Raw genomic sequence first — 19,200 nt, 5'->3', positions numbered from 1 at the left:
TCAAGAATAAAAAAAAAATAAAAGAAAATAAAACATTTAAAAAATCCCTCACGTTGTTAAGCAAGAACATTGCCAAACAAGGGTCTTCATTGCAAACCCATAGACATACTAGAAAATGACAATTCACTGGTTACTGTTGAAAGGCAGACTACATCATAGAAGGATAGTTGTCACGATGCCGGCTGGCAGGTAGTGGATCCTCTGTGCCAGAGAGGGATTGGCGTGGACCGTGCTAGAGGATCGGTTCTAAGTCACTACTGGTTTTCACCAGAGCCCGCCGCAAAGCGGGATGGTCTTGCTGCGGCGGTAGTGACCAGGTCGTATCCCCTAGCAACGGCTCAACCTCTCTGGCTGCTGAAGATAGGCGCGGTACAAGGGAGTAGACAGAAGCAAGGTCGGACGTAGCAGAAGGTCGGGGCAGGCAGCAAGGATCGTAGTCAGGGGCAACGGCAGGAGGTCTGGAACACAGGCTAGGAACACACAAGGAAACGCTTTCACTGGCACTAAGGCAACAAGATCCGGCGAGGGAGTGAAGGGGAAGTGAGGTGATATAGGGAAGTGCACAGGTGTAAACACTAATTGGAACCACTGCGCCAATCAGCGGCGCAGTGGCCCTTTAAATCGCAAAGACCCGGCGCGCGCGCGCCCTAGGGAGCGGGGCCGCGCGCGCCGGGACAGAACTGACGGAGAGCGAGTCAGGTACGGGAGCCGGGGTGCGCATCGCGAGCGGGCGCTACCCGCATCGCGAATCGCATCCCGGCCAGAGGCGGTATTGCAGCGCCCCGGGTCCGTGGAACCGACCGGAGCGCTGCAGTGAGAGGAGTGTAGCGAGCGCTCCGGGGAGGAGCGGGGACCCGGAGCGCTCGGCGTAACAGTACCCCCCCCCTTGGGTCTCCCCCTCTTCTTGGAGCCTGAGAACCTGAGGACCAGACTTTTGTCCAGGATATTGTCCTCAGGTTCCCAGGACCTCTCTTCTGGACCACAACCCTCCCAATCCACTAAAAAGAAGGTTTTCCCTCTGACCTTTTTAGATGCTAAAATTTCTTTGACGGAGAAGATGTCCGAGGAGCCGGAGACAGGAGTGGGGGAAACAGATTTGGGAGAGAAACGGTTAATGATAAGTGGTTTAAGAAGAGAAACATGAAAGGCATTAGGAATACGAAGAGAAGGAGGAAGAAGAAGTTTGTAAGAGACAGGATTAATCTGGCGCAAAATCTTGAAAGGACCAAGATAGCGTGGTCCCAACTTATAGCTAGGGACACGGAAGCGGACATATTTGGCGGAGAGCCATACCTTGTCTCCAGGGGAAAAAATGGGAGGAGCTCTTCTTTTCTTATCCGCGAATCTCTTCATGCGTGAAGAAGCCTGTAAGAGAGAATTTTGGGTCTCTCTCCATATGATGGAAAGATCACGAGAAATTTCATCCACAGCGGGCAGACCAGAGGGCAAGGGAGTAGGGAGGGGGGGAAGAGGGTGACGGCCGTACACCACGAAAAACGGGGATTTGGAGGAAGATTCAGAGATTCTGAAATTATACGAGAATTCGGCCCAAGGTAGAAGATCTGCCCAGTCATCCTGGCGGGAGGAAACAAAATGTCGTAAATAGTCACCCAAGATCTGGTTAATTCTTTCTACTTGTCCATTGGATTGAGGATGGTATGCAGAAGAAAAATTTAATTTAATCTTGAGTTGTTTACAGAGAGCCCTCCAGAATTTAGACACAAATTGGACGCCTCTATCCGAGACGATCTGCGTAGGCAACCCGTGAAGACGAAAAATGTGTACAAAAAATTGTTTAGCCAACTGAGGCGCTGAAGGAAGACCAGGAAGAGGGATGAAATGTGCCATTTTGGAGAATCGATCAACGACCACCCAAATAACAGTGTTGCCATGGGATGGGGGTAAGTCAGTAATAAAATCCATACCAATCAGAGACCAAGGTTGTTCGGGAACAGGCAGAGGAAGAAGAAAACCAGCGGGCTTCTGGCGAGGAGTCTTATCCCGGGCACAGATAGTGCAGGCTCGCACAAAGTCCACCACATCAGTCTCTAGAGTCGGCCACCAATAGAAGCGGGAGATGAGTTGCACAGATTTCTTGATGCCCGCATGACCTGCGAGATGGGAGGAGTGACCCCATTTGAGGATTCCGAGGCGTTGGCGTGGAGAAACAAAGGTCTTTCCTGGAGGAGTTTGCCTGATGGAGGCTGGAGAAGTGGAAATCAGGCAGTCAGGAGGAATGATGTGTTGAGGAGAGAGTTCAATTTCAGAAGCATCTGAGGAACGAGAGAGAGCATCGGCCCTAATGTTCTTATCAGCAGGCCGAAAGTGAATTTCAAAATTAAATCGGGCAAAGAACAGAGACCACCTGGCCTGACGAGGATTCAGCCGTTGGGCAGACTCGAGGTATGAGAGGTTCTTGTGATCGGTGTAAATAATAACTGGAAATCTTGATCCCTCCAGCAGATGCCTCCATTCCTCAAGTGCTAATTTAATGGCTAGAAGCTCTCGATCCCCGATGGAGTAGTTCCTCTCCGCCGGAGAGAAGGTCCTAGAAAAAAACCCACAAGTAACAGCATGCCCGGAAGAGTTTTTTTGTAGAAGGACAGCTCCAGCTCCCACTGAGGAGGCATCAACCTCCAATAGGAAGGGTTTAGATGGGTCAGGTCTGGAGAGCACGGGAGCCGAAGAGAAGGCAGACTTGAGTCGTTTAAAGGCGTCTTCCGCTTGAGGAGGCCAAGACTTGGGATCGGCATTTTTTTTGGTTAAAGCCACAATAGGAGCCACAATGGTAGAAAAATGTGGAATAAATTGCCTGTAATAATTGGCGAACCCCAAAAAACGTTGGATGGCACGGAGTCCGGAGGGGCGTGGCCAATCTAAGACGGCAGAGAGTTTATCTGGATCCATTTGTAGTCCCTGGCCAGAGACCAAGTATCCTAGAAAAGGAAGAGATTGGCATTCAAACAGACATTTCTCAATTTTAGCATAGAGTTGATTGTCACGAAGTCTCTGAAGAACCATACGGACATGCTGGCGGTGTTCTTCTAGATTGGCCGAAAAAATTAGGATATCATCAAGATATACAACAACACAGGAGTATAACAGATCACGAAAAATTTCATTAACAAAGTCTTGGAAGACAGCAGGGGCGTTGCACAGGCCAAAGGGCATGACCAGATACTCAAAGTGTCCATCTCTGGTGTTAAATGCTGTTTTCCACTCATCCCCCTCTCTGATGCGGATGAGGTTATAGGCGCCTCTTAAGTCCAATTTAGTAAAGATGTGGGCACCTTGGAGGCGATCAAAGAGTTCAGAGATGAGGGGTAAGGGGTAGCGGTTCTTAACCGTGATTTTATTAAGTCCGCGGTAGTCAATGCAAGGACGTAGAGAGCCATCTTTTTTGGACACAAAGAAAAATCCGGCTCCGGCAGGAGAGGAGGATTTACGGATAAAGCCCTTTTTTAGATTCTCCTGGACGTATTCAGACATGGCAAGAGTCTCTGGGGCAGAGAGAGGATAAATTCTGCCCCGGGGTGGAGTAGTGCCCGGGAGGAGGTCGATAGGACAATCATAAGGCCTGTGAGGAGGTAGAGTCTCCGCTTGTTTTTTGCAGAAAACATCCGCGAAGTCCATATAGGCCTTAGGGAGACCGGTTACTGGAGGAAGCACAGAGTTACGGCAAGGGTTACTGGGAACCGGTTTTAGACAGTCCTTGGAACAAGAGGGCCCCCAACTCTTGATCTCCCCAGTGGACCAATCCAGGGTTGGGGAATGAAGTTGAAGCCAGGGAAGTCCAAGGAGAATTTCCGAGGTGCAATTGGGGAGGACCAAAAGTTCAATCCTCTCGTGATGAGATCCGATGCTCATTAGAAGGGGCTCCGTGCGGAAACGTATGGAACAGTCCAATCTTTCATTGTTTATACAATTGATGTAAAGGGGTCTGGTGAGACTGGTCACTGGGATGTTGAACCTGTTAACGAGAGAGGCCAAAATAAAATTTCCTGCAGATCCAGAGTCCAAGAAGGCCACAGAAGAGAAGGAGAAGGCAGAGGCAGACATCCGCACAGGCACAGTAAGACGTGGAGAAGCAGAGTGGACATCAAGGATTGTCTCACCTTTGTGCGGAGTCAGGGTACGTCTTTCCAGGCGGGGAGGGCGGATAGGACAATCCCTCAGGAAGTGTTCGGTACTAGCACAGTACAGGCAGAGGTTCTCCATGCGGCGTCGTGTCCTCTCTTGAGATGTCAGGCGAGACCGGTCGACCTGCATAGCCTCCACGGCGGGAGGCACAGGAACAGATTGCAGGGAACCAGAGGAGAGAGGAGCCGAGGAGAAGAAACGCCTCGTGCGAACAGAGTCCATATCTTGGCGGAGCTCCTGACGCCTTTCGGAAAAACGCATGTCAATGCGAGTGGCTAGGTGAATAAGTTCATGAAGATTAGCAGGCATTTCTCGTGCGGCCAGAACATCTTTAATGTTGCTGGATAGGCCTTTTTTAAAGGTCGCGCAGAGGGCCTCATTGTTCCAGGATAATTCAGAAGCAAGAGTACGGAATTGTACGGCATACTCGCCAACGGAAGAATTACCCTGGACCAGGTTCAACAGGGCAGTCTCAGCAGAAGAGGCTCGGGCAGGTTCCTCAAAGACACTTCGAATTTCCGAGAAGAAGGAGTGTACAGAGGCAGTGACGGGGTCATTGCGGTCCCAGAGCGGTGTGGCCCAAGCCAGGGCTTTTCCAGACAGCAGGCTGACTACGAAAGCCACCTTAGACCTTTCAGTGGGGAACTGGTCCGACATCATCTCCAAGTGTAATGAACATTGGGAAAGGAAGCCACGGCAAAGCTTAGAGTCCCCATCAAATTTATCCGGCAAGGATAGTCGTAGTCCAGAAGCGGCCACTCGCTGCGGAGGAGGTACAGGAGCTGGCGGAGGAGATGGTTGCTGGAGCTGTGGTAGTAACTGTTGTAGCATAACAGTCAGTTGAGACAGCTGTTGGCCTTGTTGCGCAATCTGTTGTGACTGCTGGGCGACCACCGTGGTGAGGTCAGCGACAACTGGCAGAGGAACTTCAGCGGGATCCATGGCCGGATCTACTGTCACGATGCCGGCTGGCAGGTAGTGGATCCTCTGTGCCAGAGAGGGATTGGCGTGGACCGTGCTAGAGGATCGGTTCTAAGTCACTACTGGTTTTCACCAGAGCCCGCCGCAAAGCGGGATGGTCTTGCTGCGGCGGTAGTGACCAGGTCGTATCCCCTAGCAACGGCTCAACCTCTCTGGCTGCTGAAGATAGGCGCGGTACAAGGGAGTAGACAGAAGCAAGGTCGGACGTAGCAGAAGGTCGGGGCAGGCAGCAAGGATCGTAGTCAGGGGCAACGGCAGGAGGTCTGGAACACAGGCTAGGAACACACAAGGAAACGCTTTCACTGGCACTAAGGCAACAAGATCCGGCGAGGGAGTGAAGGGGAAGTGAGGTGATATAGGGAAGTGCACAGGTGTAAACACTAATTGGAACCACTGCGCCAATCAGCGGCGCAGTGGCCCTTTAAATCGCAAAGACCCGGCGCGCGCGCGCCCTAGGGAGCGGGGCCGCGCGCGCCGGGACAGAACTGACGGAGAGCGAGTCAGGTACGGGAGCCGGGGTGCGCATCGCGAGCGGGCGCTACCCGCATCGCGAATCGCATCCCGGCCAGAGGCGGTATTGCAGCGCCCCGGGTCCGTGGAACCGACCGGAGCGCTGCAGTGAGAGGAGTGTAGCGAGCGCTCCGGGGAGGAGCGGGGACCCGGAGCGCTCGGCGTAACAATAGTTTTATACAGAATAGTAATATCAAGACAGAATGGTGGTTAAAAAAAAGAATAAATTAAAAATAGTGTAAGCGTAGGGTCACCAAATTTTGCTGCATATATTCTGCAGCTGATTTTGATACCCATTGACTTCAATGGGTAGGAAAATACTTAGCGGCATATACGCAGCAAAATACGGCACGTGTGACCCTACCCTGAAAGGAGTAGTTCAGCCACACTTGAATGTGACAATGACAATACTGCGGCACCTCAGTACTAATAGTATAGCGATCGCAAGGACAAGCAGAAGTAAACATTCAAGAGGTGGCGGGGCTTCCATGAACAGTGATCAGCGAGTGTGCTGGGAGTTGGATGATGTCGATGGCCATAGGATAACACCTTTAAAAAAGAAGGTATTGCACATAGTAACAGATTAGCCTTAATGGGGAACTCTGGTATTAAACGTCTTATCCCCTATCTACAGGATAGAGGATAAGTGTCTGATCGCAGGGGGTTTGACCGCTGGGATCCCCCTCAATCTCTTGCCCCAGCTCTTCTCATGCATGGAGCAACAACCACTTTGTACACGGAGCGCTGGTTGACATGCTCCCTCCATTCATATCTATGGAAAAGATGGAGATACAGCGTTCATGCACAGAGTGGTTGTTGCTCCATGCGCAAGTAGAGACGGGGTCACTGGGCAGAAGATTGTGGGGGTCCCAGCAGTCTGACCCCTCAAGATCACACACTTATCCCCTCTCCTGTAGATAGGAAAGAGAAAAGTAAAATACTAAGTAAAATACTGGAGATCCCCTTTAAATCATACCTGTCAGTTCCCCCCACCAAAACAAAATAAAAAACGTTCTATGTTGCTCAGTACCTCATCTTGATCATGCACATCATTTTTATGTGTCTGAACTATATTTATCTCAGAATTACCTTTATTTACTTGATATCATTTGCTCAGTGAGGTTTCTGTCCATACAGAGGCATGGGGCGTGTCTCTCTCTTCTCCTCACTGATGACTCCTCCCCCTCCCTCACTCTGCTCTGACTTACAGACGGCTCTGGACCTGCCTGCAGCCCTGTCAATCACTTATGGTGTCCATGACACTGGACACTGCAGGACTCGAATGTGTCCCAGGAGGCAGGGGGACCCCTAGTAGCCAATTTTTTATTGGCTTTTTCAGTATGAAATACTGAAAATTTTCTAATGAAAGCAATTGCAAAACATTGTTTTTGCATGCTTTATAACATATCAAATGTTATTGTATCTGACAGTGTCCATTTAAGCTTAGTGTTTTCCAAACAGTGTCTCCAGCTGTTCCAAGCATGCCCAGACAGCCGTTGTTTGGAAACCCCTGCTTTAGCTTTACAGTATATTCCAAATTGTTTTCAGAATAAATCTATTTTATTGGTTTCTATGAACATCATCATGGATATTTAGGCCTAAGCCCATGATTCCCTATGATCCAGTGTTAAATCACAGCATTATTTTTTCTCAGCCTAAGCAGGGCTATATTAGAAGTGAGAACATATCAAAATTGCATTGGTTGTGAAATATCTATATTGGAATTGTTGAGATTGGCAGCAATGTGTTAACCACTATCCTCAGTAGCAATAGCGGATCTTTCTAAGCATACCCTGCATTGCTTTTGGTTATTACAGTATATTACGCTGTTACTACTATTCAACTGCTGGAACTGCTTGTAGCTGTCAGGCCATGCTGGGAGTTGTAGTTTTGCATCAGCTTTGAAACAATGCACTAAAGCTTTATTGTTGACACTACAACCGGCTGCCATAATCATGACTGTGGGAAATACGCCAACCATTTTCCCTACTAACTGAAAGAGAAAGCATTCAAAGGGAGGTATGCAGAATAAATAGCTGGAATTCTGCAGGGGACAGGTAACTTGCACTGAGATCATTCTGACACCGCCATTCTGCAGGTTACCGTACACGTATTTACCAAAATAAAACGCTGAACCTCAGCCAAACCTCTAGGAATAAAAAAAAAAGTCCAGGGCTTGTTTTCACACATCTGAACATAAAAAACTTTCCCCGTGTTGTCTAAACTGACTGTAGGCAGGAATCCTATGGTGTGAAGAAGTATTTAGAAGAATACAGGGCCAGCCCACAGAGGAATCGAGCTTTCTTGTTTCTGTTCCAGCAGACAGAGGCCTCGTTCCCACAGGGGAAAGTTTTCAAAAGTTTCATATGTCGCATCTATTATTTACAATTTTATCGAATTTTTCAAACATTTGCTAGCACTGTACTTTCCACTGGATGTGCATGCAAAGTTTATGATGCAAAGAAAAAAAAAAAACACACACACACACACACACACACACACACACAGAAACAGTGCAAACACATTAAAAAAAAAAAAAAAAAAAAAAAATCACAAATCTAAACCAGCCCAAGCAGAGCTCTAGGAAAAGACTAAAAGAAAAACTATACGCAACGACCAATGATAAATTCCTCCTCCTCATGATTAAATAAAAGGAATGAAGATGGAATGAACGTACCGCAACAGAGAGAAAATAAAAAATAAAAACATTTAAGTAGAAAAAAAAAGTAGAAGAAGAAGAACAGAATGGCTTGTTTTTTGCCACACCTCTGTCTCCCCACAGTTTTCAATGCCCCCCCACTTCCACCCACACCATGGGCAGACTGTCAAACAGCACTGACACGCCAGACCTCCTGCTCTCCAATCTTAGCTGCAGAACAGGTGGACTTGTCCAGGGCAGCTGCTCCGCACAGGATCTGGAGATACAGGGCAGAGATTACAGTGTACATCAAGGGCAAGAAGGAGGACACTGAAATCTGTAAAAGGGGAATCAATCCCCCATTAAGCTTTAGCCATCAACATGCCTGTATAATGCCAATAATGGATATTGTGTGATGGGTAATATAAAATACAGTCAATAACTTTGGAATCAAATTAGAAAAAGTCCAAAATGAGTAGAGAGAGGACATTCAGGCCCCTGCTGGATTTGGGTCACGGGCAACATTTCTATATCTCACAAGTTCAGTTTCTATCTGTTAAGGCGTCATGTGGCTGTAGACATGTTAATTCTGGGATCGGGTTCACACCACAGCAGGTAAAGCATGGCAGACACCCAGTTCTACCCTGTTAGATCACTTCTGATGCACCTGGATTGGAATGTGCCCAGTCAATGAGCTGCACATGCTACTAGAGCTGACTTATGTTTGGCACAAACATGAAGAATTCCCAGAGAGGAGATGAATATATTTTTACATTTTTGGGAACATTTATCTGGTTATCACATATTTAAAAAGTCGTTTTGCTACAGTCAGCACGTATATATCATATGGAAGTGATTCTCAGCATTCCCAATATTGTAAATTGTCCCAAAAATGGGCAGCCGAAAAAACGTCTTACAGTTTAATTTTTTAGGGCTTCAAAACCATTAGCCCACAAACAACATTGGGGCCTGACTGTTGTGACCCCCTGCGATCAAGAGAATGGTGGTCCCTTAATACTTGCATCAATTCATTGTCTATAGAACGGACAGTGAAAGCCAAGAGCTGTGCTTAGTATATCCGCCAGTCCCATTGGTTTGGTGATAGTGGACTAACCCCTTTAAAGGGGTATTCCAGGAAAAAAAACGTATATATATTATATATATAAAATATATTATATATATATCTCAACTGGCTCCAGAAAGTTAAACAGATTTGTAAATTACTTCTATTAAAAAAGCTTAATCCTTTCAATAATTATCAGCTGCTGAAGTGGAGTTGTTGTTTTGAGTCTGGCAACAGTGCTCTCTGCTGACATCTCTGCTTGTCTCGGGAACTGCACAGAGTAGAAGAGGTTTGCTATGGGGATTTGCCTCCAAACTGGATGGTTCCCGAGACACGTGTCATCAGAGAGCACTTAGAAAAGAACAACTCAACTTCATCAGCTCATAAGTACTGAAAGGATTAAGATTTTTTTTTTATAGAAGTCATTTACATATCTGTTTAACTTTCTGGAGCCAGTTGATATATATATAAAAAAAGTTTTTTCCTGGATAACCCCTTTGAGTAGTAGGTGTGCCGCCATGTGGTACTAAAAGGGTGTACTGTAGTATGGAGGTATGGCTTCTAGGTGACAATGGGGGAGAATTAACAAATCCTGTCCAGAGAGAAAGTTGCCCAGTTGCCCATAGCAACCAGATTGTTTTTTTATTTTTTTATTTTTTAGAGGCCTTGTTAGAAATGAAACAAGCGATCTGATTGGTTGCTATGGGCAACTGGGCAAATTTTCTGCTGCACAGGTATTGATAAATCTCCCCCAATGCTGAATTATTTTGGATTCTACATACATTCACATATTTACATTTATTTTAGTCTCTACTTTTGAAAAAAAAAAAACACCTCTTTTTGCCTCTTTCCTGCCAAATGGCCTCCACTCTGCTTTGTTCAGAGAACAGTCATACATTTCCAAACAATAAAGATTCCATGCCAAATATATACAAAGTTCACATGATCTCAATGTTGTTCCCACCAGTCGCCTTGAGAACTTCACCAGATACTATGTGACATTTATGGTAATATCAAAGCCCCCACCGAACTTCCATATTAATTCCCCAAACACATCCAGTTCAATAAGAGTGTAAAATCCATAAATAATCCATTTATAAGCAGGAGACTAAAGATACAAACTTGCTATTTTTAAGAAATGCCATTCTAGTAGAACTAGAACAAAACCTACTGTATGAAGAGGCTCCGATCCGGAAAAAACGTGGGTTAAAAAAGGAAAAAGAAAATAAGACGCAAATCTGAAAATTCATTGATCTACAAAAAGATGATAAAATAAAATGAAAAATAATAATGCTCTCTAGACCAGTGTTGTCCAAACCGTGTGCCTCCAGCTGTTGCAAAACTACAACTCCCAGCATGCCCGGACAGCCATCGGCTGTCCGGGCATGCTGGGAGTTGTAGTTTTGCAACAGCTGGAGGCACACTGTTTGGAAGACCCTTCATCTGAGAATCCTTGAAGATTACTACATCTGGCTATATTGAAACACATATTATATATATATATATATATATATATATATATATATATATATATATATAAAAGTATCCAAAAACATTGTAACACTAAATAATAAATAAAATAAATAAAAAAAAAAAATCTATCAATCTTGAAAACAAAAGACCTAATACTATCTTAAATGTTACCATCTAAGGATCTTTTTATTCTTTTCTGTACTTTGTTATGGTTGTGATTTCATGACATCTTTTTGTTAGGCCCTTTATATATTTTTTCCCCTTTTTGTCTTGTATTATCTATAGATATAGTATAATATTTTAATAAGGTTCCTTTAATAAGGATTATAATAAGGTTACCATTTTCATTTTAACAGTTCAACAACATTCATGGAATCTTAATATATAGATAGATAAAAGACTATTTTATCAGATTTTAATTATTTAAAAAATAAATAAATATATAAATATATAAATAAGAACTGGAAAGAGAATGTTTTAGGTAAATCTCAGCTATGTAATGCGAAAAGCAAACATCTATTACATCGAATAGAGGTAAAGGGTAGGGGGCAAAGTATGACCTGCTTTAAATTGAGCACAAAGATCATTTTCACTTGGCGTTTGAAGAGATATATAAAACGTAAAGAAAGTCATAAAACAAGACAATGCATATATGATACTGCAGCATCATACGTTGCAGCACAGAAACAACAAACACAACGCCATACAATTGTGTGGGCCCAGAGGTGTAAACTACAATGTTTGACTAGTCAGACAAGCAGCTTTTCTGGCTGCACAGTGACTTGTACACAAAGAGGCTGCGGAGAACAAATCACAGACCAGGAAGGGTAGTGGGGCTGTGGAAAGATCTAGAAGCTCAGAGCCAGACCTTCCCTCTGCTTTCTCACTACAGGAAGTGGTTACTGATAGAAATCTCCGCTCCTCTCACAAGAGAGGCAGAAACATGGCTGGAATCACTGGAAGAAGGGTTTAGAAAACAATCGTGTTTCCTGATCTACGAGACAAGTAGATTCGCATGCGAGACAACAAACATAGACTTGGAAGCTTGTACGGCTGTTACTGGAATTTGTCTGATTCATTAAAGCGTACCCGTCAGATCCAATTTTTTTTTTTTTAAATATATCACTCAGTACCTAATCCGGACCATGTTTATCTAATTTTTATGTGTCTAGCACCTTTATTTATTTTTTTATTACACTTTTAATTTAGCTTACAAGTCTGAATTCCTCCCAAAGGGAGGGGGCGTGGCCTCACTGTGCAGGTCTCCGCCCCCTCCCTCAGTATGCTGTCTGCTCACATCTCCCCTAGCATTAGCAAAACTACAACTTCCAGCTTGTCCTCACTGACAGTAGCGGGACACAAGCTGACAGTGAGAGGATTTTTCCTCCAGCTGTGAGCCCTGCACTCACGGCTGTCAATCAAGGAAGTGGGTCCATGACGCATGGACACAGCAGGACTAGTATGTGTCCAAGGAGGCAGGGGGGGCAGTTGTTTGACTGGCTTTTTCAGTATAAAATACTGAAAATGTTCTAATGAAAGCAATTGCAAAACCTAATGGTTATACATGCTTTACAACATATGAAAAGTTTTTGTATCTGACAGTGGCTATTTGAGTCTTTAAAGTACGATTGCTATTGTTTGGCATCTATTATTATTTTTTTTTTTTTTTGACGGAGCATTCCACTATTTATGAATAGTACAGAAAGAGAAGTGGTTCAGCTCACCCCTGTATGCCATGCAGTGACCCAGACTTGTGCAAATTTATTGGAGTAAAACAGCAGTTCACATAGAACAGAGAGAAAAGTGACACGTTTTAATTGTCCAAGCAACCTCAATCGTAAGATTGCTTAGATAATCGAAACACGTCAATTTTCTCTCTGTCCTATATGAACTGCTGTTTTATCCCAATAAATTTGCATCTTCCTGAAGAGCTGCTGTGCTGGACAATGCCTTCCTTGTACTATTTATTAATAATACATTATTATTTCCAGGTGGAGCAACACCAATTTAGAGTCTTAGTGGAAAAAGGATGTATATATGTGCCAATGCTGAGAACCATAAACCCAATGTGTGGATCAGTCATTGGCCGGCAGCAGCTACTTTTAAGAAATTAGAGGATAAATCACATATATGTACATGAAACTAGAGGATTGGGGATAAGATGTCTGATCGGCGGGACCCCTGTGATCTCAGCAGTGGCACCCCAGACATCCAGTGCATGGAGTGAACATCGCTCCGTGCCGGATAACTGTCGATGCGGAGCGGAGGATCATGATGTCACAGTCATGCTCCGCTCGTGACGTCATGGCCATGCCCCCTCAATGCAAGTCTATGGAAGGAGGCATGACAGCCGTCACACCCTCTCCCATAGACTTGCATTGAGGGGGTGTGGCCTTGTCATCACAAGTGGTTGCAGCCATGATGTCACGAGCCTCTGGCGCTGAACCCGAACGCTTTAAACGAATGCCGGGTGCAGCATGAAGATCGCGGGGGATTGGGGATAAGATGTCTTGGGGGGGGGGGGGGAAGAGTACCCCTTTAAAAGTGATAGATCCAGATTCCAAAATGGCAAAGATTATAGATTTTGTTGACCAATTTAAAACGACATCCAGTAGACTGTAGCTACGTAAGAGATGAGTACTAAAGGTTAAAGACAGTTCACAAGGGAAAGGCTCAAAGCAATCTACAGTACAAAATTCTTGAACCTTCCATGGCATACACCACATGAAAATGACGCCTACAAGGAAGTGATACACGCTGGGCAGACCGGCCTTTCAGGAATCAGCATACTGCCTGAGGACCCACGCAGCCAAGAAGGCCCTTTGGACAAAAATAAAGGCCTGCAAAAATACAAGTGTATTACATCTATAGATGTTAGGGAGAATGTCCCTGGCTGCATGCAGGTAATTGAAGTTAGGCGCCATGAGCTGCCCCACTACAGTTCCCAGATTCTATGTTACAAGGCATCAGTGATCTATGATGTTTCAGAGAAATGTTGTCCAAAGTCTGAAAAAAGTCCTCCGTAAGGTTGTTATAGAAGAGAGAACATGAGCCTGTGGTAAGGAACACATTGACGTTATAGAAAGGATGAAGGGTTGCCTGGAAACATGTAGTGTCACTTCCTAAGTAATTCAGTCATGGTGGGAGAACAATGAGAGGATGTGAGGAGATGTGCTCAGTGCACATGATCTGGAAGTCAGGACTTCTGAGATTAAGGTCCGCATTCACTCACACAAGAAAAGTTATCAAATTCACAGCAAATCAAGGTATAAGAAGGCAATGGTAGTCTTCTTGGCTCCACAATAGGCTGCCTTTTAAAGACACCTATACACCATAGCAGGGACGTGCCCAGGTTGACTAGAAAAGGGGCTTGAGCCACTGCCCCCCAAAGTGTCTGTGCACATCCCCGCACCTTATAAGCAAGGGTTAATTGCCAACTGCTTTCTATGTATTCTCAATGGGGTGAAGAATAAGATGCCTCTGGTGGTGGCTTATCGTTCTTTTCCACCCCAACATTTATCACGTTACACGCCTTTACACCCCCATATGTATTATAATGTGTTGCCACCCTTTAAAGTAAGGCTATGTTCACACACCAAATTTATAGCCAATGCACTACAATGGGATTCCGCTGTCCCGTTTACACAGCAGAATTTCCTCTGCAGGAGAATTCCATTGTAGTGAACGGGCAATTCATTTCTGCAGAAAAAGGTTTGACTAAATTAGAGGATCCTTATTCTGGTGTTCCCATCAGAAAGGTTCTCTGTCCGCAGTGTACACATTGTGGGAAAGTTCACATTCCAGGCCATCTTCCTGCAGACCCATGACAGTCTATAGTAAGGAGCCTGCTGACAGACCCCAGGGTGCTGTAAACAACATCCTGTAAGCTGCAGATCGCATAGAAATCAAGCTTTACCACAAGTGTCCTGCCAGAGTCAGACTTTTCGTTAGGGTTTACACAAGCCTAACACAGCTGCATTTTTATATTCATTTTATGGCTGCAATGATGACTGACAGCTGTCAATTTGGCTCATCAGACCGTATAATGCAGTAGTCTCAAACTGTGGCCCTCCAGATGTTGCAAAACGTCAATTCCCCGCATGCCCGGACAGCCGCTGGCTGTCCGGGCATGCTGGGAGTTGAAGTTTTGCAACATCTGGAGGGCCACAGTTTGAGACCACTGATATAAAGCCACCATATAATGCTAGTGTGAATCCACTCTAAGGGTATGTTCACACATGCAGATTTTTGCAGAGTATTTTGCTGCGGATCCGCCGCTGAAGGACCTCCTATATGCTGCCTTCAAATGTGCCTGCACGGAGCGGCAATACGCCGCTCCAAGCAGACACACTGTGATGTGCGAGTCGACGCGCATGCGCTGTGTACTCGCACACATTGCGGCCGCAATTGCTAGGCCGAGAGCTGCCGCGACGTGCAAGTGTACTGCGCATGCGCGCAGCGACTCGCACATCGCAGTTTGTCTGCTCGGAGCGGCGTATTGCTGCTCCGAGCAGGCACATGTAAAGGAAGCATATAGAGGTCCTTCAGCGGCGTATCCGCAACAAAATACGCTGAGAAAATCCACACGTGTGAACATACCCTTACAGAACTTTGACATGGGCCATTCTGATGCAGCTTTTAAGGACAATGTCAAAAGTCGATTGTAAAGAGAGGACAAGTATCTAGGATTGATAATAATTCTATTTTTTTATTCTACTACTTGTTTTATCAACAAAACGGCATTTGTGAAAAAGAACCGTCAAGGGTACATAAATATAAAGAACTGAGTTAATACGACACTAAGTCTAAGTTTCCACTTTATTTTATTTTTTTTATTTTATTTTTTTTATTTATGCCCCCCCCAAAAAAAAAAAAACACCTCAGCAGCCAGATGTTAGCTGAAAGTCAATAGGGATTTATAAAATGCCATACCCACTTAGCATTTTTCTCTTTGGCGTTTTCATAGTTTTTTGCGCTCAGTGTGCTATTTTCTAAATCACAGCATGTTGAGACCATGGCATTTATTTTTAGTTTTTTTCACCAAAACCTTGGTATTTCTCTCCCACAGAAGTCTATGGGAAAGATAAACTGCCACTAAAAACGAAAATGTGGGTTTTACATTAGAAATGTATTTATTTATTTTTGGTGTTTTAATTTTTTTTGTTTTTTTTGAGAGTTAAAGTAAAAGGGGTTGAACTCAGGAACAGGAAAAATTGCTAAAATTGAAAAAAAAAATCCACATAAAAGCAAAAAACACCACAACAAATGGCAAAAAAAAAAAAAAAAAAAAAAAAACTGGAGGAAAACCCAGTGAAGCTTTTCTGGGAAAAAAAATAATTTGAACCCTAGCCTTACACTATAGTGCTCTTCTTTACCTAGGTTGCTAGAGTTCTTTTCAGCCATGTCAGATTTACCCAGTCACATGGTATGGAAGCCAGGAATGCATCAACACATTGTGTGCATCATTGCTGTTCAGAAGTTTGGGAAAGCTGGGTAAAAATCCATGCAAGTAACCAATACGAAGACCTAAAACCTACATTTTTATTAGTGAAAATTAGAGTTTGCATAACAAGCCGGTATATAAACACTCAACCAGTCTCCAGCCAGGACAGAATGTGATTGTTATCTTACAGAATGACAGAAACCTAAACACCCCATACCTTCTGGGAGGGGCCCCACTGCACATCTGGACTTGCCCAGTCTTCCCGACCCCCTGGAGGGCGATTAGATGGGGGATGGAAAGAGATGTTATCAGACTTGTGAAAAGATCCCCTTGGGACAGCAGGAGTATGATAAGACAGGGTTTAACAATCTTGGTCTGAAAGCTTTGATGTTTACCAGAAAACAAGAAAGTTTATTACAAAGATTGAAAAAAAAAATAAAAAATCAATGTAGCATTGTTCCGAAGATTATAGGTCTGAGTTACATTGTAACCCGTGTGTTGCTTAAGAAGTAACCAGGCAACGCTGACACTTCCTGAAATAAGTTAACTCCGAAGGCAAAGTCACAGCCAGAGGTCTCCTTGTAAAGTTGGACGTATAGGACATGGACGTATAGGACTATTGGGCAGACTAGATGGGCCAAATGGTTCTTATCTGCCGGCACAGTCTATGTTTCTATCTTGGCAGAGATCAAGCCCACGGTGGGTAAAGATTTTAACTAAAATCGTAGCACAAAACTGGAAACAAAACAACATTTCAATGGACAAAAGAGGAAGATATCTTTTTATTAATTGTCGGTTTCAATCAATTATCAATACAAGTATATAGGAGGAGCAGCGGTTGTGGTCACAATTTGGTATCATGGGGTGGGGCCAGGGTTGGTGCAAGGATTTTTGCCAACCTAGGCAAAAAGCTTATTTCGCCGCCCCTTGACTCTGCCCATTGGCCCTTTGACTCCCACCACCTTACTACTGGGGTGACACACTGTAACAAGCCCCCTCCTCATGTAATTTGCTTACTAGTAGAGTGACACACTGTAACAATCCTCCTCATGCTTCTGAGTGAGTGGTTGAGATGCTGGTTGTCTAACTTTCTTTTGGCAGGCAGAGCAGTGCCCCATGTCAAGAGGGTGCTCTAGATGGCTGCCTATTTTGCCTATAGGCAGAGCTGGCCCTGAGTGGGGCAATAACCAATGGTCCTATAAATGTTAGGTGATTGTAAAGAAGTCCATACCTATAAGATGTAATCTATAGTACAAAAATGTGTGGTGGTATACTGACTTTCTATTAGCGGTAGACGGCGGGACAAGGAAGGATTTCAACAAACCCAAGTCTTTGTTCCTAGAGGAGATTATCCCTCTGGTTTCTGCTTATTTCTATATCCTCATGGAAAAAACTTAGGCCCCCTTCACACGTGTGCGTCATCCGGCATCTTTTCCCTTGGACACTGTAGAAAATACATTGGATGGAAACCAAATTGTATAACTGGTCCCATTTACCTAAATGGGACAGTTCACATTCATCTGGTATCTCAATTTGGACGCTGGACGGTGGCACATGCTGCATGGGCACCGGACAGGGGTACACGTCTTTCTACGATCGGTTGTCCGACATGCACGATTAATGAACGCCGGAAACTAAATAACTGATGTAGTTTTGTCATCAGTTGCGACAGCTGGAGGAACACTGGTTGGGAAAATCTGTCCTATAGCCTGAATCTACATTGCATCAGTGGTACGGTGTGCCTATTTGGGTTCCAAGAGTTAACCTATTTCTATAAGCCAATGGAAAGATCACTCAAATGTACATGTTGGACAACACTTGATTAATAATGATCCATTACTGATCCAACACTGATAGAAAAATAAAATAAATATATTACTGTACCTATAATTTAATAAAATGAAAATAAAAATAATAAAAAAATATGGAATAAATGTATTTAAATAAAATAAACAATTTCACCTGCTTCTAAATTGCAGAGTTGCTGAAAGTGTACATACAAGAAGCCTACACAGCACAGTTCAAGTATCTGAATTTTCCGCCTTTTTTCTGGAATGCTAAACATTTGGAATGTAACCAATTTCCTAAACAAGAAAGGATCCTCTGCCACGGAAAGCCAGCATTATGTCATATACTCGCAGACTAAAAAAGGTCACTTGAAGAATGTAGCCATGAAAAAAAAAGCTGGAATCACAGAGCGGAACTAAAAAGTTAAATCCGTGCTCTGTAAGCCAGAACGATGACAGTCAGTGGAGTCAGCCATTTTGTGAAGTCAGGTTGAGCGCACACACACACACAAAACACATCTCACAATGCCTTGTCATTTGCTTACTATCTAAACCCAATGCATCTGTGAAACGCGTCAATGACTGGAAGAACCGACCAATCAGAATGGACATTTCACTGGTAAATCACCTGTATTACTGAAGTGCATGCACTGACTGATGTCTGGTATCGCCCCCTACAGTACAGGCAGGGAGGAACTACAAGTTCTGTACATCTCCTTACCTGTGCCAGAGTTAGCTGCTTCTTTGGACACCAGGTAAGGGCGGCTCCATTTGGGACACTGTGTGTACTGTATAGGACCCTGAAGAAGCTCCTGTCCTCTACATAAACCATTGTTTCCCAACCAGGGTGCCTCCAGCTGTTGCAAAACTACAACTCCCAGCATGCCCGGAAAGCCAAGGGCTGTCCGGGCATGCTGGGAATTGTAGTTTTGCAACAGCTGGAGGCACACTGGTTGGGAAACACTGACATAGACAGTGATTTACAGCTCCCAGAAGATCTTTATTACTTTTATATGTAAGGATTTGCTTTATCTCTATTAGTTTTCTACTTATTTTTCTTTAATCTTCACTTTTTTCCCCTATTTTTGATAACATTTTGGGGCTTCAGAACCAATTACCAGGTTTCTATAGAGTTATGGTCTCAACATACAATGGTTTCAACATA

General features: G+C 44.3%; 1 protein-coding gene across 6 annotated transcripts in view; it reads right to left on the bottom strand.

The window, feature by feature from the left end:
• The window catches only part of TEAD2 (TEA domain transcription factor 2), a 145,416-nt gene that overhangs the window by 45,097 nt on the left and 81,119 nt on the right, over positions 1-19,200 (bottom strand). The window contains exon 1 of one of the 6 annotated variants that reach the window (XM_056542034.1): positions 16,466-16,599. The exons of the other annotated variants lie outside the window; for them this stretch is intronic. The gene's annotated coding sequence lies outside the window, so the exon portion shown is untranslated. Of the gene's footprint in view, positions 1-16,465; positions 16,600-19,200 lie in introns of those variants that run through there. 6 annotated transcript variants of the gene reach the window in all.

This window comes from Hyla sarda, chromosome 10 (genome assembly GCF_029499605.1).
Source record: "Hyla sarda isolate aHylSar1 chromosome 10, aHylSar1.hap1, whole genome shotgun sequence".
NCBI classification, from domain to species: domain Eukaryota; kingdom Metazoa; phylum Chordata; class Amphibia; order Anura; family Hylidae; genus Hyla; species Hyla sarda.
The sequence above is the reverse complement of the archived record's forward strand: the minus strand, read 5'-3'. Positions and strand labels throughout refer to the sequence as shown.